Raw genomic sequence first — 26,577 nt, 5'->3', positions numbered from 1 at the left:
ATAATATGTAAGCAAATGACTTTAGAAAGCTTTCTGATAGGTATAAATTTAATTAAAAAAAATATATATTTTTACGAATTAAAATGTTCGAATAAATCGAATAGCTTTTTGAGATTATTAAAATATCAAATAATGTTTTTTGAAAAATCTAAAATTGGTTACAAAAAGAGAAAATTAAATCTCAAGATGACACTGAAATGTTTATCTTATCCTAAACAAAGTCTCTATAATCGAATCTCCGAACCGAACCGAAAGTCGTAGCAACCGAATAGAATCGAACCGAAAGTTTTAGCAACCGAACAGAGTCGAACCAAAAGTCTTAGCAACCGAAGAACTTGTTAAATCTTTTAAAGTAACATGTTTTTCGTTAAATAAGTCGTAGATGTAAAATAGTTTTATGTCCATTAGTGTTATATCTAACAACCTTTAGACTTTTTTCTTAATACTCTGATGAAAAAAAAAACTAACGAGAGTTTTACCGTCTGTTTCATTAACTATTTGAATTGTTAACTATGTGAATAATCTACTTCATTTAATATGATGCATTCACAGTAATATGAAAACGAAATATTGTATTTTTTCAATGGTTTAGATTAAATCGTAAATTTGATTAATATGCGTATGAATAAAACAGTGGTTTTCGGATTTGCTACGCAATTTTATTACGCAAAATTTTAACGAACTTTCGACTTTATAGTGCCGTGATCATGGCCAGACGAGTTGTACGTGACCATTAGCATTATTTTTATCAAATATTTATATAACCAATTATACATAAGAAGTTTTTTATCCTAAAATGCAATACAAAACCAAAGAAACTATAATAAACCTGAAAAACAGAAACCAAATATGCGTAGTTGCGTTAAAATAATTTTGTTAATTAAAATTAGACCAAATATAAAAAAATTTAAATACTTCATATTAGAAGTCATCTCTTCGATAGATTATCTTGAGCTGAGGCGTATATTCTATAAATTAATTAAAGTATTTTTATATAAGTTTATACTTAAATTTATGACAGTAATTGTAGGGATACAACAATATATCCCGTAACCAATGACATAATTTTAAATACAATTTAATTCGTACAAAACCATCAGGATATCAAAAGCTTAAAGTCTAGTAACTTAAGATATTCAATCCGGATTTCAATTAAGCAGCGAAGTCACGTTCAGTGACGGATATCCGGGTTGAAATTTGAATTATCCGGATGAACTGAATCGGTCACGCGTTCGATCGATGTCACGCATGTTCTGAATCCATTAAGAATATAGATTTGATATTAAATTTAAGATTTTACTTGTAGTATAACTCAGATTTACCTGTAAATCATTACGGATATAACTTATCAACAACAATAATATTAAATGAAACTAAAACTTAGTCTCATTTAAATGTGTACACGGGAAAATCTTAGATATTTTCAACAGTAACATTAGATTAATTCATAATAACAAAGTACACACACTAACTTCGTTTTCAAATTTGCTTGCCTTAGTTAAAGAAATTTGGAAATGTTAAATTAAATATAAAAAAATTCTCAAATAGTCATAAAATCAAAAATTGTATTCTCAGAAGTTTAGATGAACCTTAACTGTAATTACGTATTACATCCAAGTACATTGACTTAGAATTTTTTGTGCCATAGACAGAAATAATAGACATAGATTTTAATAGAAAGTTACTTATATTATAAATAAAACTTAAAACTCTAAATGTTATAATGGCTTTTTATGGAATACTTGGATTAAGTTATTTTAAGGCTGTCAATAATAATGAGTTTTTATTCTCCTGAAACTATATACATGTACTTTATATTCTAATATTTTTTAAGTCCAAATAAATAAAATTTACGTCAGATGTCCTGTGATTTTAGAATTATAAAAACTGTATTTACAATCCCAATTGAATAGTAAACAAAACAACGATTTTTTTTTTAACTTCAAGAACCTTTTTTGTCATTGTAAAGAATATTTACTAGACATTGAAGCTGTGTATAATGATTGTAGTTGTATATTTTATACTTCTGGTAGATATACATACATATGTTAATTACCATACAAAGTTTAAATACAAACAAATTATGCCTCTTAGATTGTCCAAGAGAGATTTTCAGTAAGCAGTGTGACATCGTTTTGTAAGTTACAATGTTCGTCATTTCCTTCTATGAACGATAGTGTTACTTTTATAAGGCGTATAGTAAGCACAATAATGGGGTAACAAGATTTATGTTTTTATTTATTATTATAACTTTGATTGTTTAGATTGAGGGTAGCCGATCTCATATAGAATCCAGCAAATTTATATATTTCTTCTCAGAATAAAACTAAAAAATGACAGAACTTCTTATAAATTAATAAAATTCATACTTAACGATCGATTTCTTGTAAGAAAAACTTCTTGTCGTAAAAAAGTCATTATCGGTATAATGTTGAAATAGTTTTATTAAAATTGGAACTCAATTTTCTCCAGCACATCTCAAAAACCGTCGAACCGTAAGTTCAAAGAGCTTGTTAAAACCTAAATTAAAGCATATTTTCAGTTTTTTGTAAGAAATCAGTTTTAAAACTTTCGGTTCATTATGTTTTATGGTTTCCATTTAAGAATATGAAAAACCCTGGCAATGATTCCCGTAATAGCCAAGAAAACTGATAAAAATGTTACCTTGTATTTATTAAAAGGAGGCTCGTACATTTTTCATAATAATTTGTAACAGGCGTTCATCATAATTTAATGAAATTTCTGATATTAATTTAAAATTATAAAAAAAATAAACATGATTCTTAAGATTTTTCTTAAGATTCATCTTAAGATTCTTTACATCTGGACAATTATTTTATTTTATATCGGAATTAATTTTTTCACTGACGTATAGAGTTTTAAACTGATAGTGATATCATACTTCTAATTAACAAAACTTAAAAACTGTTAAGCCTGGATTTATTTAATAATTTTAAAATAAAAACGAATGTACGCTTTCCATTTATTTATGCTTTTTGAGGATACCTTTCATTATCTTGAATGGTGATAGTAACAGAGTTCTAGTATCGGCTTCCAGGTATCATTAATAAACTCTTTAAGACAATGAGATCTAAGATTTTCGCGTGTATATATATAAAACTAATATTTTCGGATTTACTACGCGGATTTTATTATTTTAAACTACATATCCCCGACGTTTCGGTTACTTTGCAGCAACCGTTATAAAGGCCAGACAAAATGAAAATTATTTCGTTTTCCACGGGTCAAATTATAAAAAACATTTAGTACATCCGAATATATTAGTTTTAATTTAACTTTTTCACATACACTGTTATGTTTAAATTTGAGTTTGCGTATCTAAGAAGTTTTTATTTAAAAAAATACATTGTGAATTCCTTTCGTATTTGTTATTTATACTACAGAAAGTATCTTCTAGAATCTAGATAGTTTTAAAATAATGAAGATCGGGGACCATTTGAATAACTTGTTTCATGTTTCAAACAAAGTATCCTTGGAAGTTGCTCGTTAAGAATCAGGTTCTAAATCTCATGGTAACATCCTTTTTCCAGCTCTCCACAGTCTGATGTTATTTTAAACAAAACAACCTAAATTAGTCGTCCACATTATCTCCGTCTGACAAACGATGTTTTTACACACTAATTGCTTGTACATGGAGGAAATAGTGTATTTAAAATGTAATCTACTATTATGACCATTTATATGTTGAATTAACAGATAGTTTTCAGTATTTAAATTGCAACGATGCATCAGACTGTTACTGGGTATTACACTAAATGTTTAATGTTATTATGACTTGCTTGTTGAAACGGTTTAAATGTTAACGCTTTCATTTCTATTTAATATTTGATGATATTTTATTTATCTGAGCTTTAACATATATATAGATTAAGGTATGTTAAACTATATTTAACGTAAAAAATATATTTCTCATGATATAAGGGAATTACTATGCTGTTAAAAGATTTTAAAGCTAAAATAATTTCTATGTACTTCATTAGTTATGTGACGAATTAAAAATTATTAAGAATATGTCCGTGGATACATCTAGCTATTAATTATTCTCGTTTCTTAAGGCAGATAAGCTCTTGTACCGTAATCTTTTCAATATTTATATCAAACATGATTAAGACATGAACGCTTCTATAAACAACACTGTCTGATTAATGCCATAATAAATAATATAAAGCGATGTTATGATAACATAAAGAAGTACTTACTTATATATTAAATTTAAATTTCAACTACTATATTAAATGTAATGCTTCATTCCGCTACCGTCTTTATGTTAGTGTAGTAGGAACGTTGTATACGAGTATGAAACTAATACACTATGCGGAGAGACAATATTAATAAATCAAGCGAGTACGTAAGACAAGAAATAATAACTCCTACAGCGAAGCACTATACCGATATTACTTGATGAAAACCTAGTTCCGCGACGTAAACGGGAAAGTGCTTTTTATTTGTTTGTATAAAACTCGCAAAGCGTATTGCTTTTATACTTTCAGTTTAAACAGAGCGCCGCTGACAGTGTTTATATCTGGTATAAGGAAACCGATACCGCTGTGACTCCGATGCGGAACATTTTCTCAGTTCTATGCCAGTGCTGTGTTAACCTTAGCAGAAATCATTTGAATCCGGTTCAAACCATTATCCGAGGGATTTCTACATAACTATTTTTTTATTATATAAAATATACCTCATTTTCTGATGTACAAAAAATATATACCTTAATCAAGTAATTCGATTAGAAATAGTAATTCAATTAACGTATTTTTAAACAGATCGATCTATTTAATTTCGTTGTTACATTTTTAGAGAGATTTCGCACAAAACATTGAACCTTCGCCTAAAAAATAACATTACGATTTGTACAAAATAATATTGATAATTTAGTAAACTATTCTGGGAAATATATATTTTGTTTGAACCAAAAATATATATATTTTATTGTATAAAGATTTATAATTATATATTTTAAATTTTTGCCTTAAATCTTTTCTGACTTACTTCAATTTATTTTTCAAATTTATTGACACTTATACAATACTAAATAAATAAAATAAATCAGTGTTATTCAGTAATATTTTCTTTACAAAATAATATAGAATAAACCGGTCTAGTCTTAACGTTTGTTTTCAAGGTACAAAATAAATAAGAGCAGAAATAATAGATCGTCTGCGTGCAAAACTCAATTTGATATTGATTAACCGTTTTCCTGTTTAGCCGTCACCGGATCTAGAGAGATGGTTTATTTCATTTATATTTCATAATGTTTAATAAGAAATTCAGAAATACAAATAGGAAATAGGTCATTTCATATTAAATAGCTTTTTCCCTATTTATTGTATGAACAAAGATTTTTTTTCTTATCCACAAAGTCCTGAGATTTATTTTAATCATTTAGATGTAAATGTTACAGGTAGACTTAAAATTACAACACAAAAGACAATTAAGAACCAAAAATTCATGTTTAAGTGTTACCTCAAATATAGTAAATATAAGTGTAAAACACATGGAATGTTAAAGAATATTTTAGTTTTTAAAAATTTTCTCACCCGCATATATATGTATATAAATATACATGTATACAAATAGGTATAAACAAAATTTATTTACTATATCTATAGTGAGCGTTAGAAAACATTATATATTAATAGTGAGCAACTTTGTCCGTCTGTTTTTCATATATTTCACAGCAATAAAACCGCTGAGTCGATTGTTATAAAGATTTGAATAAACATGGTTAGAATTACAAGCAAGCTTTGGCGTGTTACACGCAAAGACACTATCGTCACACCAGCAAAGTCCCAAATGAATTACTAATAAAGTAAACGTGTTACGTCAAATTCAGCGTTTACAGGAATTCTCGTAAGACGTTTAATGGATGGCTGAGACTGAGTCATAGTTAATATGTAATGCTACATTTATTGAATTCTGAACTATATTCAATACGAGCCGTATCAATAAATAGATTTTTTTTATTGAATACCAAAACCTAGGCACATTATGCATATATTAAAAAATATATAGCTAACAACATTCCTTTCATGAAATTAAAACATTTATATGCACTTCTATATTCCGACCTCATAAATTATAAATGTTATTCAGTATTAGTACACACATATGAATTAATGTCAATGATATAAAAGGAGGCATTCATAAAATATTTCAGTTAATATTTTAGATTATTAATTCCCTCACAATGAATGCCTGCAATATTTTATCATTGTTATAGCAACGGTTAAGTGTGGTTTTATTAATATTTACTAGAGTCTAATAAATAGAAAAGGAATTAAATAAAAGTAAATTTAACATGTTGATAATTTCAAGATATCTGTACCAGATCTCAAGTGTGGATCACGAGGTAATTATATTATAATATATAATATTTTGATCAATAGATATTTTTTTTTAAATTAGACTTAATATTCTCGTACAAGCAGTTCTTATTAGTTGTCCGTGATAGAAGGTTTTAATGTTATCAAAAAAACAACAAGTAATGCTGACATCAAATAATCATGGGGTCATTCTATCGAAACGAAATTAAACTTCAATTTGATGAGGCAGATAAGAGGCTAAAAGAAAGGATAAGGGAAATCATTTTGTAAGTATGAAATAAGAGTTAAAAATTAGAAGCGCTCTGTTAAACGCGACTGGCATTAAAATTGGGCTTTAATATTAGAGATGAATTAATTGATAACGTCTTGAAAATATTATTCTAACGTTTGTTCTGAAGACGTATTTAATACAGTGTAGAGGTTTCTTTTAGCATAGATCTATGTATGAAGGCAGCAAATCTTCGTAAGAAAGTACCACACAAACAATTTACTTATAATGTTCTGATGATACATATATACTGCTGTCCTATTTATTGTTTAAACGAAGAAAAAAATCTATTAAAGTGATTTTGTATAACGTTTATGTAAAAACAAATCACGTTGTATTTGATTAATAATAAAGTAAAAATGAAATATGTATATATTCTGCTACAACTATTCTTGCATACGGTGATTTATATTTTAATATTTTGTTTATAGAATTGATACCGAAAAAAATATTCCATATGACGTAAATAAAAATTGTTCATGCCATCCTTCATAATTATTTTCGAACAAAAATAATTTTAATATTTAAAATATATTTTCCAATACGCATACATCTAATGAGCATTTAAACGTCTTATTATATTTGAAAATAATTACATTTACTATTTATTTATTTTTTTTGAATACCATCAACATAATATTAAGATTTTTTATTATAAATTTAACTATTATTAAAGCGTAGAGAAATTGTAAACGCTAAGGAAATAGAGCCAAATTTAACCTGTCCGAAATTTTCACTCGAGAAAGTACACAATATATTTAATATCGGGAGTTTGTATTTGTCTGGAGTATAAATTGAAGTTTATATTTGTTTAAGCTTCGAGCAAACATGTCGCAAATAACTCTTTCACCTTCGTTTGCTTCTCACATTGGATATTGTTGATATTTTTTTAATGATTTCGTCAAGGAACCAATTACTAATACGTTATTTTCATTTAAATGAAACTAGTATTTTTCGGATAAACTACGCGTGATTTATTAGTTTATCCGAAAAATACTAGTTTCAGTTAAGTGAATAAAACTCGCGAAAATCTTAGATCTCATTACGTTATTTTTACCTTAACTTATAATACATCACATAATAACCAAACACCCGCTTATTCTGTATGAAAATTCTCGAAGTCCATTATTTTAATTCAGATCCAGTTCTAAAATTACATAAGTAATATAGAAATATTAAAATTTTCATACGTATAAAACTGTTGTTTCCGTTAGGTTAGGTTATATAGTTTTCAGTTAGATTTATACTAGATTTTATTAAAAAGGACCCATTTTACAGCAGACAATTACTTTTAATAAAATCTATATTATTTTGATAAACTGTCTCGTTTAAAAAAAAAGTAATGGTATTTTTATAAAACTTCAAAAAAAAAAAAAACATTTAAAACGTGTTGAAAAAACAAGAAAAGGTTAAACATACATATGTATATATTATTTTTCCTCCTCTTTATTGGTTTATTTTATTTTTCCGGTCTTAAACTGTTTTTATGAAAACATTCAAGTATTTCGGACATCAGGTTCAACTTATCGCTGTTCCGAAATGTAAAATATATTTTATTGTATATATATAAATTTCATTCACTGAAAAGTTTACGTAACATAAACGTCAGCATAAAGGCATTAAAATATATCAATTCCACATCCGGTTATAAAGAATTCATATTAACACTATATATATCTGAATACGGTCTGTTTAGTTTCATTAGAAAATCAAAGGTCTGAAACTTCATTGGCTTTGTTTGCGGCAGCGTTCGCTGAAACCAATGTTGTCCCTAATATATTATCTGTGGACAACAAATATATAATATACTATTGTCAAGTAACATAGTATATAATATAAACACAAGTACAGGTACTCTGTAACGAGAAATTTATTAGTAAATACGTGGAAAATATAGTAACAGATTTGGAGAAAGCCTCACTTAATTGTGAATATCTGTACTGGTAAATTGATTTCTTTTGTTTAAGAAATGAGAGCCGTTATATGGTAGCGTGTGCTGGATTTTTTCGTAATTTATTACTACGTTTAGTTCCCAAAACATTGTTATATTATGATTTGTGAAAAACATCATAGAAAAATACAGTAAACTATATTTATAATTACTAATAATTTATTTTTCTATATACATTATTTCACAAATATCAGAAAGTCTTTTATGCAAAGACTTTGTCTTTCAGTGTGACTATCTATACTAAAAAAAGCAGTGTTTGTTTGTAATTTTTTAAACATATGAACGTGTACAGTATATGCTTACGTTTCGGTACGGTACCCATACCAAAAATGCATTTTCTAACCTTATTGTCTGTCTGTCGGTGTTCGAAAATCCGATTGAAGCCTCATAAGAATGACAACGCGTGTTTGAAAGTCGGTTTAATATGCGGGTCAGGCTAGTGAGCCTTATAATCATTTTTGTAATTAAAATCTTGCACTTCCATTCTAAATCAATTTTTAATATTATAATAATATTAATTCAAATTCAATTAAAGCTATACTAAATAAAGTAATTTTTTTTTTTGTAACTTTTTTGGTGATTTCCTTAAAATTAACCAGCGAAAGTCTAAATACAAGAACATGTATACATTCTGCCAGATTATATCATCTTAGATACATTAGTGGGACGTCTTAGGGATTGTACCTCACATTTCTATAGAATTTTCTTCAATCGGCCAGAGTCTATCCTAGTCAGAACATTAATAAAGATGAACGATTTGTTTAAATTTTTACCATAAATGACATTGTGCTTGAGTTTAACTCTACCTGATTTTGGATAAAAATTAATGTACATTTGTGTAACACCCTGTATCATAGACCATCGCTGAATACGTTTAAACTTTAAGTAAAAGAAAATGCAGACGCATCGGGAATTTAGAATCAAACATTTTCAAAAACTCGTTTTATTTCATACATCATTACATTACATTTACTCCACATTGGGTTTTTTTTTCGCAAAAATCAAACAAAAGTAAATTGAATTTCGAGAACTGAGTTAGCGATTTATTTTATTTCATACAGATGATATGATATCTAAGATTTTCGGATGCTAAGAGTTTTTATTATTTTTTATCTACATATACTGGGTTTTCGGTTACTTACAGCTATCGTGGTCACGGATTGACGAGAAGAAAGATACAGAATAAAAAAACGTTTACTATACGAAAAACGTAAGTTCATTTTAAAGTTATATAAGATGTGACCTTGAAGTGCATATTATATATATATAGCACATTTGTATCCAGAAGCCACGTAATATATACATACATATATATATACATATATATATGTCTGATATCTAATTTAAATAATTACTGTATTATATTACATCTATTATAGCATCTGCATGAAAGTCTAACTGTTATCTATATAAAATCCACCCGTTTTTAAACGCTTTTAAATATGACGGACACATTTTAAGTTTACATTTAAGTCCAGATGAAATACGAAATCGTTTTTAATATCTGAATGTTTATCCTAACTCATGAAATGTATTTCATGAAGTCTATCAATCCTTTTTAACATTTCCAAATGTTATAAATAAAATAAAATGAAGTGACCATTTATAATAGACCATTGTTTTTTTGTTGAATGAAAACAAAAAACAACGTAAAATTAAAGCAAGAATCACTCGCGCTTAACGCTTTAAAGCGCTTTATGTAAATAATAACAAATGCGTCTAGTTATCATAAATAATGTAAAGCAGCAGGCAATCAATAATATTAAATTATTTCAATTCTCAAAGTTAAATAAAAATAAACTTCTTTTGATTAACAACTCCCGGTTCATTAAGAAATATCACTTCAAATTCAACATGAAATGATTCTGATTATATAAGTGGAGTCCAAAGCGACATTTTCAACACTGCCATATTTCTCATTTTTCCTTAATAATAATAAATTTTAATAAACATTAATTTTGAAAGTAACATTCTTTCTTGAGAGATCTCAAATGTACAATATATTAACAGATCCGAACAAAAAGTCCATGAAGATATTATACACTATAGGTTCTGGCGAAAGATATATCGCGTAATTTCAATAAGATAATAACAATTTAGATGAAAATCACTTACGTATACCTACTTAAAGAACTCATATTGAAAATATCAAACTGTGTTACAAATATAGGTAAGTTAAATAAATGTTGAGTGCATTTTCAATGTTAATGGAGCGCTGCAATCACAATAATGGACTAAAACCGCTACGTAATAAAGTCCTAACAAAATGCAAGCGAAGCGATGTTCCAAAGTAGGTTAAGGTCAATTGCATTATTAATCTCATATTGTGACAACCTCTATTGCATTTATTACTCTATATTTTCTGTAAATCCCAAATAAATTCAAGTGAATTACCAACAACAGACGTAATTTCTTTCCGTACAAACACTCCTATTTACTCATTTTTTTCTGTTTTTTCAGAATGTTTAATAATTACAGCAATAAAATATCATTATAAAACAAGGTATGCAATTTAAAAATTCAGTCACGTTCTAAATTCGAATAACTAACAGGAATTACATTCAGAGTTATTCGGTACAAATTCTAACGCCTAGCCTGATCGTAAATATCTTTGAAGTGCATCGTTTGGGATAGTAGAATGTTTCTCGCATACGACTAGGAACGGTGTGGATAGAAACTATTTATAACAAGGGTTATATATCAGATAATTGTATTCTCTAAACGTTTAGATAAATGAACCTCAATGCCAAAAACTTTCGGTGTAATCAATATCATTTGGAAGAGATCTAGAATTGAATAGAAGTTTATAAGAGACAAGCGAATAACTAAAACAAGCTAATCCCATTAAGCCGGAGCTAAACCTGCTACAGTTACAAACAACTTATACAATTGACGTTATCAATGCCTACTGCAGAGGCCTTTCGATGTTCGCAATAAGTCGAATCCCTTGTCAATTTATTAGCTATCGGTGCCAACACATAATATACTTACAGGTCATGGCACAATGTTCAGTTTAGCTTTTGGTTGGTTAATAACCGTTGAAGAGCTATTTTCAGTTACGCTTAAGAACTATACACACTCCACAGTATTTCCTGTATCGAGTTTATCAAAGACCTAGTTGGGAACTTGCTGCGAGTATTGCGTTGGAAACATTAATGTACTCATGTTATTAAATAAATTAATTCTCTTGTTTTATACTTAATGAAAATAATTTTAATTTTATTAAGATGGACTTTCATATATGATAGTAATGCGGCAGCCGCTTCAATGATATTGTAATGGGATGAGTTGATTCTCTGGTAAGTGGATTATCCTCTCAAAATGTCTAACTTTACTTGTTAACTACTATTTAACTAGGCTTGTACTTAGGTGTAGATCCAAACTTCTGCGATAGTTGGTTGGAGTATCTTTAGAATTAGTTTTATTATTGTGAAATCAAGAGTAAATTAAAGTTTATTTTTAAAGAAATCTCGGAAACTTTAAATAGAAGTACTTTTTTCTAACATTGGTATGGTAAAGTCAAGGGAATGTGATTTATTACTCGCATCAGGCCGATTTTTTTTTTGTGTGTGTAAAGGTGTAAAAATTTTGTGTATAGGTATAAAAACTTCCAACCAATCCTAACAAATGAAGTCAGAATCGTCTTTTTGGTTTTTAATAGGAGATGAGCATCAAAATTATGAGTCGTGGTGGCCTGGAGGTTAAAGTCCCGCCTCTCATACGTGAGGGCGCGGGTTCGAAACCTGGCAAGTACCAATGTGATCTTTTCCGAGTCACATTTACTTTCTGAGAGTATTTAGACACCACGTACGGGCGGTGAAGGAAAACATCGTGAGAAAACCTGATCTTATAATTTCAAATTATAAGATTGAAACCGCCAACCCGTCTTGAGCAAGCGTGCTGATTAATGGTCTAACTTTCTCTATGTGAGAAGAGGCCTTTGCTCAGCAGTGGGCTCCTATAGGCTGATGATGATGGTGATCAAAATTAACAAGATTACAGATAATAACAGCAATTTTTTAAATTTTTATGTAAAAACGTCTTTTTTGTATGTCGTCAAGGTAACATTCATGTAGGTACAAAAAAGCTACATATAGCGGATGTCGTTGCTGATTCTGAGAAACTTTGTTGTTTGAATCAACATTACCCTTAATTTCTTGAAAGATAATTCAATGTCATTTCTACATATACTCATACATCGGCTTAAGTATACGTTAAGCATTCGAGAAACCGAGTTTTAATTACACAATGACCTTGAATAGCTTCTAATTGCTTTCCAATACAAACTATTCCAATTTCAAACCAATTTTCCTTAATTGAGATATATCAAAAACTTCAAAAGAATTTAAAATTGCTTAACATATCCCAACATAAAAAATATCGATGACAATTATCCCTTATGCGATGCGATAGGCCCAAAATACGATTGAACATGAGTTTATGAGACTACTCAACTTAAGTACATTACTTAAAGGGATTTAAATAGATTTTTAATACTAAGTTAATTGAAGTGAATTTTGGATGTCTTTTTTCCTGTTTCCTTTCTGTACATTACAAAAAGCATGAAACAAATTAATCTAATCTAGTTTTCTTTACAAAATGTCGAATAAGGAATACACCCTACTTTTAAGTAGCACACAAACGAATGAAATAGTGTGCTATCCCTATAAGATATAAGCAACACATGTTAAAAGCAGATAGAAAATACTAGCTATTAATTTTGAAAATTTGTTATTTTATTTTAGGTTTCTATACTTGAGAATTTCTTAATTAAATTTAAACGAAACTGCAAACCGAAATCAATATAAGTTTTTTTTTTTTTTTTCAAACAAGATTATTACTTATAACAGAAATACGGTAAACAGGTAATACTTATGTTATAATTATAAAAAAAATGTTAGTATATTTTAGTACCATAACGATTTTAAACACCCTGTAGAGTGTTAAAAGTCGCCTGAAACGCCCTACATCATATACATATATACAATTTTGTATATACGCAACATGGCAGTTAAGTAGTACTGGTATTTTAAAAATAAAGTGAATAGTTAATGTATTATAACAGAACTTTTTGGTTACGATTCAAATGAAGCTAATCAATATTACTTTAAATGTAATGAAAAAACCTTTCAGCCATTAATATATGTACAGCAAACATCGCATATGCATCTTGTGTTACTAAGTTCACTTCACCACCTAATAGTTGTTAGATAGTTTAAATCGACTGTTATTCTTATATATGTAGTTGTCTTAAATGAAACAAAGGCGACGTAATTACTAACTAACGTTATGTTCATTGTAGAAGTCTAAGTCAGCTGTTTCTCTTCAACAATAGGTCACTTCCATTAGGAGAATTTATGACATAACTGCTTCTTGAGATCCCTTCTTTTGTATAAAGACAGAAACAGATAGGCGTACTTTAGATAAATGATGTAAGTACGGCGATTCATTGAGAAAGACTGTTAAGATTACTTGAGTGAATATATTACGTGAATCGCTACTTCTGGGACAAGTTCTCTGATTCGACATTCTGAAAATTCAACAGGTAATTATTTAAAATATTTGTCAAAATTTTACTAGGTCTTATTTAAAATTGACCTCATTATCTCTGAAGCATTAAGTTCATATTCAATTAAGTGTTGTAAAATATCAGTGCTCCATAATATTTTTAATCAATCATGCAGAAAATGGCCTGATGGTTTAATACGATACGATTTCTGACCAGTAATGATGAAATGTGATTTTCGAATAACATCCGGTTGACACTGCAGTAATTGAATTTGGTAAACTTCGGTATTTGGTAGGGCTTTTTATTTGATACCCATAATTATGCCATATATACGTTTTTACTCGTTACGGTATAGGCCCTAATGAGTAAAAACTAACATAGAGTGAGTGGAATTAAAAATATATATTTTTTAAAATTTCTTATGCACTTTATAATTTGGCTTGCTCAAGATATCTTGAAGTTTATTTCAATAAAACATTATTACACTATGAGGAGCAACAATTCAAAGTGTTATATTAGTAATATGTTATTGCGGAATCGTCTTTGTTCCGAAGCCATGTCATACGTGGCTCGTAATAGTCGCCGCATAAAATGAAACAGCAGATTATGAATGGGCCACTGCGGAACCCATAAATATCATGTTATATCAAATCTATTTATGCCAACAATACCTATGGCGCACTATGAATAAATATCGCTAAGGTAATATTTAGTTTTTTAGTAGATTGCAATTATTTTATTAATTTAGATGGATATTATTTATGAGTGAAATAATATAGGTATTACAAAAAAAAAACTTTCAATCAAATACTTTAAATAGGAGTTAGTAAGTCGATAACCGCAGTACATATAAATAGATTGACCATTGCTTGTAAACTTATATTCTAAATGAGAAGCTGCGAAACCCACAAGTAAAGAGTCACTCAAAATCTATCCATTTTAATTCATTATTGTATGTCATGATTATTCTTGGATGTTCCCTAGGGAGATCGTTAAAAGGTTACTTTTTAGAAAGAAACGAAAAAACTTTACTGGATAGGATGTCAGAATAAACGTATTATTAAAGAAGAGATTTAAAAAAAGGAATTCCAAATTTTTTTTAAATATTTGCCATTAAATAAAAAAATAAATTACGAACGTATTTTGCGGTGTCCGCTTTTTATAGATATAATGAATTGGGCTAAGATTATCATGACATTGGTAGACAAATTAAAATACCGAAATGAAAATATAGATATTGTTTGAGGAGTGGTCAGTTGAAGAACGGGTAAAGTGAGAAAGGTATTTAGGTTAATTTGCCAGCAAAATTTTACACTGCCCGTTCTGTTAACCCATCATTATTCAATTTCATTTTGGAGTCTGGCTGAAAATATTAAAATGCGGCAATAAATTAAATTCCTGTAATTTCGCCCAGTCTTATTAACTTACACTTATAACGCCCATATAACAATGATGAATTTTTTTTAATGACAATTTCTTCCTTAGAATGTTTGTCAATATTTAAAAATTCTCACTTCTGGCTGCTAGCTATATATTACTTTTTCTATTTTTTGATATCTAACACTGTGATAATATATTTGGACATTGAAAAACATATGAAAGAAATAAAGTAAAGTATTGAAATTAAATACAAATATGAAAACTCGCTAAATATGTAACCTCATTTGGTTCATAACATATTTTTGTAAATGCCAACAATCGAGCTCCCACCCACTAAGAACAAACAGTATTACAATTACAATTAACTTGAACTAATATCTATGGTTATACAATAAAAACTACATTGACATTATAAGAAGAGATATAAAATATCTTTATTTTTTTTACAAAGATCTGTACCTATGCTGTTCTAAAATTATCTACGGAATATAACTTTCTGGATATATTTGGTTACTATAGTTCTTTATTCCATTGGATAACAGACGCTCTAAAGAAACACCTAAAAATTTTCGAATCAATCACAGTTTCACTAAAATATTTTTATTATTACTTTTAGAAACAAAAATATATGTCTCCTTATTTGATAGAGTATAGAAGAATATAGCTACATATAGAATAATTGATAACATAAGAGTATGTAGCCATTTATCCTCTTGGAATTCTCACTCTAGTAAACTGCTTTACTAGGTTGGTTGGTAAACAATTAGTACTCCTAAAACAATTTATCCAAAAACCTAAACAAACAATTTCACTTTCAGTTCTATAAAACGTTTGTGTTAACAAAACCGCAGCGGATACCAAGAAGCGAGCGCAGCGACAGCGCTTAAGCTATTCCGATTATTAAAAGCAATAAACATGTTAAAATCCTCTACATTAAAATTTAGATATGATTAACTGGTATGATAACTGGTACGTGGCGTATTGCGTTTCTGTCTAGACATATCATTTTATTTCTTAAAAATCATTTAATTAATTTTATGTTACAATTACATGACAAGATATTGATATTGCCAATAAACTAAACTTATCTTTTCAGTTGATTTGGTTGTTGATAAATAGCGTTTTACTCCCCCATCCACAGAGAATGCGTTTAAAAAGTGTCGAAGCTAGAAATTTATTTACTTCCCTCTCCGAAACCTCCTCTTCTGTGTTCTTTTCCTACAAATAAACAATTACAGCCCCTACAAAACATTACAAGTGATTCGAAGTCACTTTTCAGCGAAATTTGTTCCTTTTTATATTTGTAAGATCAAACGCTAAACGCTTCAACTCATACCAATACTTTGTCATAAAATTATATTATTTTTTTTATTACATTATTTTCTCAAAAATTTGATTCTGCAAAGAAAATACCTCATACATTTCGTTATACAGACTTTTCGAATAGATTTAAATGTATTTGTAAATAAAAACGTATCTTAACACGCTTCGCGAAACGAATCTGTATGGACCGTTTTTTCCATTATATTTCACTGCAGGTGTATATAACTTGTCTGACAATAAATACCGCCACATACAAACATTCCTTTTTTCAATTTTTCTATTATTTTGTATTTGGAACGCGTATAGTATTTTAAAAACAGAGCCATTTCATATATTTTTTCGTATTTATTATCAAATTACAATGTGCTATGGGGTGTTAAAGAAAATAGCATAGTAGTGATCGCCTAGTAGGAAAAGAGTATGCAGCCATCGCTCATATTCCAAACTCTTCAATTGGCATCTAATCAGCCGTATGTTCTTATATCGTACTATCAACAAATACAACAACATTTCGTCTGTCGAAGAACAGAATAGATGAGGCCGTCCTCAAGCTGTTAGAACTGAACTACAAATACTATTAATGCCGTAAGAAAGAATCTGTCAAAATCCCTTTAGATTAAAAAAAAAACCTTATCGCCAGAGAGCAGATTCCAGCCAGGGCTTTGTCACGTATTATAAAACAAACGCTGAAGCTTGATGCTTATCATTGATATACAGGGCAGCCCTAAATCAATTTTTAAAAATTAAGGAAAGTGTATCGATCGGTCGAAAGGCACAGAATTATTATTTTTTTCTTTTTCTTTTAAGAATGTTCACTGTTGAAAAATAGTATAATAACCAAAATTATAAAGAATAATCTCACAGTTCTAAAGAAGCTGCTCAATTTGTCAAGGTACAAAGTGATCATTATATTGCGTAAGTCAGATTTAGGGGCTTGTCTTATCAAGGAATTACAAAACTACTTTTTTGTGAAAAAGGAGTGAAAACTTAAGCCAAAATGTATCAAGATACAGTCTTGGTTTTTTGGTGTAAAACCTCTCAGCAATACGCTTTTAAAAAATATATCGTGGACTTTTAGCAGGACACTTTACCACGGACTCTGTTAATAAAGCACGAACTACCCAAGCCCGGCTTGAAACCAGAATTCTAGACTTTATAATAGCTGAAGACTGGCCTTCGTCTAGCCCAGACCTCAACCCATTAATCTTGACATTATGGTCAGTTTAAGAGCAGAGGGCCTGCTTTAAACTACACGGTGACATTGCGTCTCCTTTGGAGCAAGCACTAGCAAAATTTTACATGGATACAATGCTGAAATACATAGATTCTTGGCGAAACAGCTTAGTGCCTATAAAAGTCAAAGGTGGCCATTTTTAATAGAGTATTTTTTTTGCTAAGACTTTAATAAATATGTACGTATAAGTTTTAACAATATTACCAGCACCCGCACGGTGAAGCCATTGAATGCTTAGAGGTTTCGTCTCTTACTACATTAAAAATGGATTTTTATTTGTAACAGAACTTATGTCTGGATAAGATATATGTATATATATAGTTAGTATTTGTTGAGTTTTAAAACACAATCATATTTAAAGAAGAGAATTATGTGTTTATTATATGATTCTAAATTATATAAATTTAAATTGACTCACACATGGTATTTAATAATGCCACTTTCTCCTTCGCGATGGCAAATTGATGTACTATTTCGTTTTAATCTCTCTACCAGATAATGTTCGATACAAGGCTGTGTAATTTACAACTATGTATATTAACAATTTTTATTAAATTTTAAAATTTTAATAACCATAACTGAATAAAGAATAAAGATATCGGTGATAAAATCACAGAAGTAATAAATAGTATTGCCGCATACTCAATCGTAAATCGCATTCTCTCAACACCTCCCAGTATATTCGCCTTTGGCAATTATTCAGGATCCATGTTTTTAACAATAGCATTTTTATTTTCATTTAAAGCGTTGTTTCATTGAACGAATCCTCAAGTTAATTTCATTAACATATGAATAGTTGAAGTATATATCATGCTATTTACTTCAAGAAGAAGCTTTGTAAAGGATCGAAATTTTGCTTTCATTCAATTTTAAGCTTATAATCTAAAGTAGTGTATTTATTTATATTTGAAATATTAAATGACAAATAAAATTATCACATTTGTAGGCTAAGAACGATATGAAGATTTCCATTTGAATATACTTTAAGATAAGACTTATTTCAAGTTGACGCCTAACTTAATCATTATTTCCCACAAAATACCATAAATTATAATGTTATATATGTTATACGAGTTTGAAGAGCGCTTCGATCTGATATTTGACTACTCAACCAAACACTGTTATTTGGGATATGTACATATTGTTAACGGAATGGATTAACGTAGAACGCAAAATATTTATCGTTACACTACCTTCGTTCCATCCTTCCTGAGGAATTTCTAAAGAAAGTAGTATTTACAATAAGTATAAACTTATTTTTTAACTAGATTGCACCAGGGCAAATGTAAAATAATGTATAGTTTTGCATAAGATATTTGTAATTAGATTGAGTATCTATTATAAAAAAAAAAAAAAATCTTAATAATTTCGTCGTTTTTTTTTTAAATATATATACGTATATGGCTTAAGTTCCAATTTTCTTATCCCTAAGTCACTAAAACGTATAATAACTTTAAGTTTTAATAAGGATTAACGGTTATTCAAATCTGTTCCCTGGATATAACTTATTGTTTTCTTCCATGATAAATATTTAAAAACATCTCAAATTTACATGTCTTCGCAATCTTCTGGTTTACATTTTTATGATCAAGGGTCCAATGATTATACGATCGAAAATTAAAATATGCGCAAATAAATGTGAGTTAAATTAAATTAAAAACATGCTATATTTTCAATAACAAAATCTGGTTTTTTTGAGCTCATAACTCGAGAACAGGTAAAGCTGTTGTCATTGTTATTAATTTATTTTATCTGTCTCCTTAATAAATACCAGAATAATTATGATAATTAATATCGTAAGACTATACTGAAACAACATCGAATTTTTTTTTTTTATATAGGCAACTGTTCAATATTTAATGTTCACCTCATAGTTACGGTACACTCCCTTTAAATCAAAGAAACAATTTAAATAAAGATATTGAATCAACGGCATATGTATAGACAGTTCAAATTTTAATGCGTGCGTACAGAGCTTTATAGGAAAATAATATATATATATATACAAATGTTTTAGCTAATCTGTGATCCGACTCTTATTGACTATAAAGTACTCGAAGTTCGGAATTTCAGATATCAGTGAGTATATAATATTTTTACACATAACATAATATATAATTATGTATTTTTATCACAAAAAAGACTGGAAGCGTTATAAGAAATCTTAAACTTTTTTAATGAAAAAATTGTTCTCATAGACATCCATTTTATTAAGTATAAAAGCCATTTCAAGTGAAGACAATGAAGGCAGCTTCAACAAGTAATGGGAAGATCTCTTCCAAATTACACGATTCTAAGTGACTTAAACCCTAACGTCTATTGTAATTCAAAAAATAAGACTAGTGCTACTATATTAATATACCAATTATATAAATTAAAATAGCTCACCTGTTTTATATTCCGAGTGTAGTTACGGAGATATTTACCTGCAAAAATAAATACGTATAAAGTTATATGAAGACTTGTAACTAGCTGCGAGGAAACGAAACAAATTCATCATAAAAATTATATGCAAACACATACACACACACACACACACACACACACACTCACACACATACACGTACATATTCATACATTATATACATTCTACGTAGTGTATTTTATGTTTATATAACAATGCTGAAACGTGCTGTGGATACAAAATTGTTTTACCTGCATACTACCTCGTGGCTAACTAGGGCTAAGGCAGGCTATGTTACATAGTTTAAAACTAACGCAGGTATTTAACTAATTTCTGTATGTAATTTCAGTGTCTATTTAAAAATAATTATAACATTTTTGTCTTTATATATATATATTATTTAGTTTGATTTTACGGAGTTGATTATGATCTTAAAGGATTTGCTGTAACAGCTCAAAACTAGACGTATACTATAAAACATATTTTATCTATACGTTGTTACCAACACGTAACAATGTTACGCCGATCCTTTTGTGTTGTACACGAAACAAACGCACTAGTGCATTCAGATTTTGTTGCTGAAATATAAATTATTCCGATACTATTATTTAAACATTATTTATTTATCTTATCATTAAGTTATGGTGAATTAAATCGTAATAATCTCCTTAAATAATTACCTCCAACAGACATTGTTACTAATTTGATTTTACGTGTGACATATGAATGAAAAGATAAAATGTAAATATTACAAAAAATATTTATTCTTGTAACAATTATTTCACATAATAAGTGAGTGATATATATATATATATATATATATATATATATATATTTGTTTTGTTATATTGTAGCACAGCTACAGAGCTACAGAACTAATCTGAGCTAATGTGAATATAAATTTACAAGTTTCAAAATGCTTCGATTTCGAAATCCAAAGAAACTTCTTGTTTTCCTCAAATTTTTTAGAACGAGTTATTATTTGTAATTTGAGCAACAAAAATTACAAACTGCCTATGACTATAAAAATAAACTTAATGTATCATATTATACTTTTTTATTGAATATAAATAATTAAATTTGAAATCGATATCTGGTTATTAAAATTTCATTATCGGATGGATGCGAGAAATAAACTATTGGAGATTTCATAAAGTTTTAAGGACAGACTATAATATGAGTTCTCTCTGCAATAACTTACTTAAAAATATATTGCTCTGGAAAGCTCATTTTATTTATGTATATATGACTATGATAATATAAAATGTTGTCAACTTTCTTACGTATTAAAGTAACACTATTTTCAATATACTTACTTCAAGTTTGCATAATATATAACACTAAGAATTTCGGGTGTCCGATTCAATAGCTTACGTTAATACTATATTGTGAGAAATTTTGTGACGGAACTTGTATAGCTCCGTGTGTAGTGTGACAATCAAAATTCGAGTAAGAATACAGGTCATTCACTCCTATTTAGTTCTTAAATTCTTTAAGACTTTAAGCTACAACCCAAAACATGTTATTCCACTGGTAAGCAGCACTGTAGTAGATTGAAATAAATTTTACCAGATGATTAATTGTTCGAACAAAATAAGCTGCGTAAATTATAAGAGAACTATCAAATATCCTATCCCTGGTTATAACATATACCTATAATTTTATTTACTTCACTGAGCCTCTTCAAAATTGAATTCACTTGCTATAAAAGGATGAAAGCCTTAGGCTGTTGTGCCTTATCGAACGGTTACCGTTTATTTGGCTTACTAGATGGTGTTGTAATTGTATAGTTTTAGTAAGATACAATATTATCACATTTAAAACTTAATATTATAAAAGTGTTTCATTTTGTTAAAGGTACAAAATTCTTGTATATGCTATAAAAAACAGAAATGTGCATTTGCCCCCTTACCTCAAACTGTTAAAATATAAAATTTCACAAAGTATTTCAAATATGTTAAATTTAAATTGCTTTAAAGGAGTTCTTTTGACGGATACAAATGACTTTTAACTGAGAAACGAGTAGATCTGTAAAGCGACATTACTCAAACGAATATTCTGACGCAGATTTTTTTAGAAATTAAATTTTGACGTCGTCCTAATACATAGTTTTTTTACTATAAGCAATTTTTTAAGGTTATTAAAATCAGATAGATTAAACAAGACTTGTCTTGATTTCACAAAGTTTTGTGCCTTTTATGTAAAGACAAATGTATTTTTAGTCCTTTTGACATGAAAATGACATGAAGTTTCATATAAACTATAGAGAAATAATCTTCATCATGATCATCATCATCGAAGCCCACTACTGAGCAAAGGCCTCTTGTCACATGGAGAAGGTTAGAGTATTAATCCCACGCTAGCTCAAGACGGGTTGGCGGTTTCAAACTTATAATTTGAAATTATAAGTCCAGGTTTCCATAGTATGTTTTCTTTCACACCCTTGTTGTCTAAATATTCATAAAAAGTACCTATAACTCTAAAACTTCACATTGGTACTTGCCAGGTTTGGAATTCGCACCCTCATGCGTGAGAGGCGGCCGTTTAACCTCCAGGAAACAAATTTATACATATATATATTATAATAAAATTTCACATTGAGTAATAATTTTCACAACTATTACCATCATCTTTAGGTAGAGACAGGAGCTTGGACAGTGGAGGTGAGCGTTTAACGCGCGTTAGATAGGGGCACCTTAAACCTACATCTGGGTCGTAAGTCCCCGGCACTGTTGAAGCTCCTCTCCCTGCAAACTTTGGACCCGGTACCCGCACGGTGAATCCATGGAATGCTGAGAGGTTTCGTATCTGAGTTATATCTCATTTGCCATTTAATAAAATATAGTGAGCTCTCTCTTAAATTCATAAATGTTCATACCATACTCTGATTTTATTCCAATATTCAAAGTAATTATTATCGATTATTTATTATATAAAAAGCTTTAAACTAAACCTTTAAATAATCAAATATCGATTAGTCAATACATATACAATCAAATAGGTTTTTCCGATTGAATAGGTTCGTTATGAACTATTTCCGTTATAATGATTAATTGATTAATATATTATTGTGTTATGTTATCAATTCATGTATAATAACAGAAATTCGTCAAATATTGCAATTCTAAAAGTCAGGTTCAGACAATTAGTTACAGATGTTATATAATAATTAGGACGGATGGGTTAGTCTGCTTCTAACGATGAGAATTTCAATTAACCGGCTCTCTAGACGGTCGTGGGGTGAACAGCTTGGAAGATCTTTGCTATATAGGGATAATTTACGAACGTAATATTTCAATCAATTCATACCAGCAGTTTACCGATATTAAGAATTCAAAGTTTGATAGATGAAAAATTTTTATATTGCTTCCAAAACCATCTAGAAAAATTTACTAATAAAAGGAGTGTCGTTTTGTTTGCATACACGTTAATTGCACTGGAAAATTGATTTTTTATTTAATTTATAATATAGTTCATGATATTTTCTTAATATACTAAACATTTTTTGTTTTTTAGAAAAAGATGTATATTGATAAGATTAAGATGTGTATTTTTGTATTGAAAGTACTATAAATTAGTCTTTTTTTTTCTTACACAACAAAATAATGTCAAAAAGTTTTAATTTTGTTTATGTAAAAAAGAAAATTTTTTTTTAGCGTGTAAATTATAACAACTGTTTTAGAACATGCTTTTTGTTTTTTACAAATAAGCTCTTGCAGTTGGTCATGATTATAATATCTGGTAGTGTGATTTCCCTTTAATGTAGAATATTATTTCCTGTGATAAATATATTTTCAACAAAACCCCGAAGCTATAATCCGGGTCACTGTGTCGCTGACGCTATAATGACATCTAGATTTCCGATATTTCGAATTTAAGTACAGATCTTAAAATATTCTCCATTACATGATGGCTTCGGTTTTGATATTCTGTATCATATATTTTTTTTTAGTTACATTTAAACATATAGTATAAAAATTACAAAAATATACATTTGTATTTAATAAAGCTTTGACAGAACTTCAGAACTCTCCCGGGATGTTGACGTGTTCAATATCTTCTGCCTTGCATCAGACTAACTCCGCATTTTATTGGTCCAGGAACACCCGATGAAAACTTTACCACTGGCCGCTCTTTGGTCCGTCGGGAACTCCATACCCCTGTGTAGAAGACTGTCCCGTTGCCAGAGACAAAAACATGTCGTTTGTTCGCTGTGCCAGAGTGAGAAAGTCAAACCCATTTTGCAACCGCGGTTCGAAATCAGGGGCCTTTCCCCTGTCAGCGACACATAAAACCCGATGCCCAGTTAGGACCATGGGCAATGGTCTCTTTAACAATATAGTTATTGAACCCTCAGAATGCTTTCATAATTCCCTTCATCTAACCTAAAACTATGGCTGTCTCAAATAAAAGAGATAAGATTTTGAAAGCTTATATAAGTCCCATAGTAGTGAGATCTAAGTTGACCCTCTTTTTGAATACTTCCAGGAGGCAAGAGATTTTCAAATTTCTCATGAGGTATCCCAGCGCAGACGTTCATCTGGGAGACGTCTTATATGGCAATACAAGATGACTGCAGAGTGAGATGGATTGCGAGAATTTTACGAATGCTACCCTTTGAGGCAGCTAAGTTTTTCTTCAGAAGGTCCTTCGGATACTATTTTGCATACATTTCGTTACGGATACTATTGCGCTTGAAAGAAGACTGAAGCTATTGGGAACAAAAAAGGCGACAATTGCTAGGATCGCATATTCCTGTTGCAGCTATATATAATAAGGCTAAAAGAGCCTCTATAAAACAAAGGGTACTGAGTAGATCGAGGGAGTACTTCTCCTCGGGAAACTTGTTTTATTATAGCACAGGTAATAACAAAGCACAGATTCATCCCCACATAGAGTTCTGTTCTCACCTATAATCCGGTGCTCCACAGTGCCAACTTCTTGAACTTGAATCCATATAATGTCAGTCTGTTCGCAATGTCACCAATAACATGCTCACAGACGGTCTAGAACCCTGAAGCCTTCGAAGGGATATAATCTCCCTCTGTGTATTCTATCGTCTGTATAACGGGGAAAGATCCGAATAACTGTTTGAAATTGTGCCATAAACACGCTTTTAACATCGTTATACTCGTTGTAGGCTCGGGTTTCATCCACATCACCTGAATGCAAGACTGCACGTGCATCGCCGTAATTTTTTCCACGCACTTAAGGATATGTAACCTTTTCTAACCGAGGTTTAACTAGAGAGCTACAACATGAGGTCTATCAAATATCGCGTTTTTAGGTTTATCGACCATAAACAAGGACGTCAACTCTTGATGTTGCAAACTTCCATGGTCTACGATGACTACTTCCCATCAGGCGAACCGTCTGATACCGCCATCTAATCGTCTGCTCCTTTTTTCATAAAAAAAAACTTAGCTCGACAGCAAACACTTGCAAAACCTATGTTTGCACATTTTTTAAAGTGACTGCACTTGAATTATGAAATCAAAGTATTTATTTATAGTTCAAATATAATAAAATATATGTAGGAAATTAATCTGAAACAATATGCTTTCCTTTTATTCGAAGATCAATAGTATTGAATGCCAAAGGAATGAACCCGGAGCTCACGTTAGCTCGCAACTAAAAAAATTTACTGAAACTTAAAGTAAATTTTAAAAAATATACATATATGAGAATTTAGCGATATATTTAGAGACAAAAGCTTTTAACTTTCAAACAAGATTATTGGAAAAATTTTAATTACAGATTTTTTAATGCATACATGATTAAACAGCTTTGTATTCCATCAGAAAGCGTGCCAAACCTGTTTTTACTATTTTATGTTTACCCCTCACTGAAAGTCCACGTTCTTTTGTGGAAAATGCAAATAATTTCTTAATTTTTAAAGACAAACAATTAATATAAAGAATACCTATTAAATACTTCAATATAGGACAGAAAAATCGTAAATCGTAAAATAATTAAATAATTTCCTAAAAAAGTAACTTGTTCTGTTATCTTAAAATAAACTTCTTTAAAATTGTAATATGAATCCTGACTGTCTTAATACTCTCTCTTCCTACGGTTTGAAATTAAGTGCAGTCGATCAACATCGCCTACATAACTGTTGTTTTCATAAAATATTGCTTTACATACATAAATAATATCTT

General features: G+C 29.4%; 1 protein-coding gene across 2 annotated transcripts in view; it reads right to left on the bottom strand.

Annotated features, from left to right (window-relative positions):
- LOC116775224 (uncharacterized) overlaps positions 1–26,577 on the bottom strand; it is a 105,417-nt gene that overhangs the window by 62,407 nt on the left and 16,433 nt on the right. For both annotated transcript variants that reach the window (XM_032668075.2, XM_032668077.2), the window contains exon 2: positions 20,401–20,438. The gene's annotated coding sequence lies outside the window, so the exon portion shown is untranslated. The remainder of the gene's footprint in view (positions 1–20,400; positions 20,439–26,577) is intronic.

Source organism: Danaus plexippus, chromosome 25 (genome assembly GCF_018135715.1).
Source record: "Danaus plexippus chromosome 25, MEX_DaPlex, whole genome shotgun sequence".
Lineage (NCBI taxonomy): Eukaryota > Metazoa > Arthropoda > Insecta > Lepidoptera > Nymphalidae > Danaus > Danaus plexippus.
This window is presented reverse-complemented; position numbering and strand designations above follow the sequence as displayed.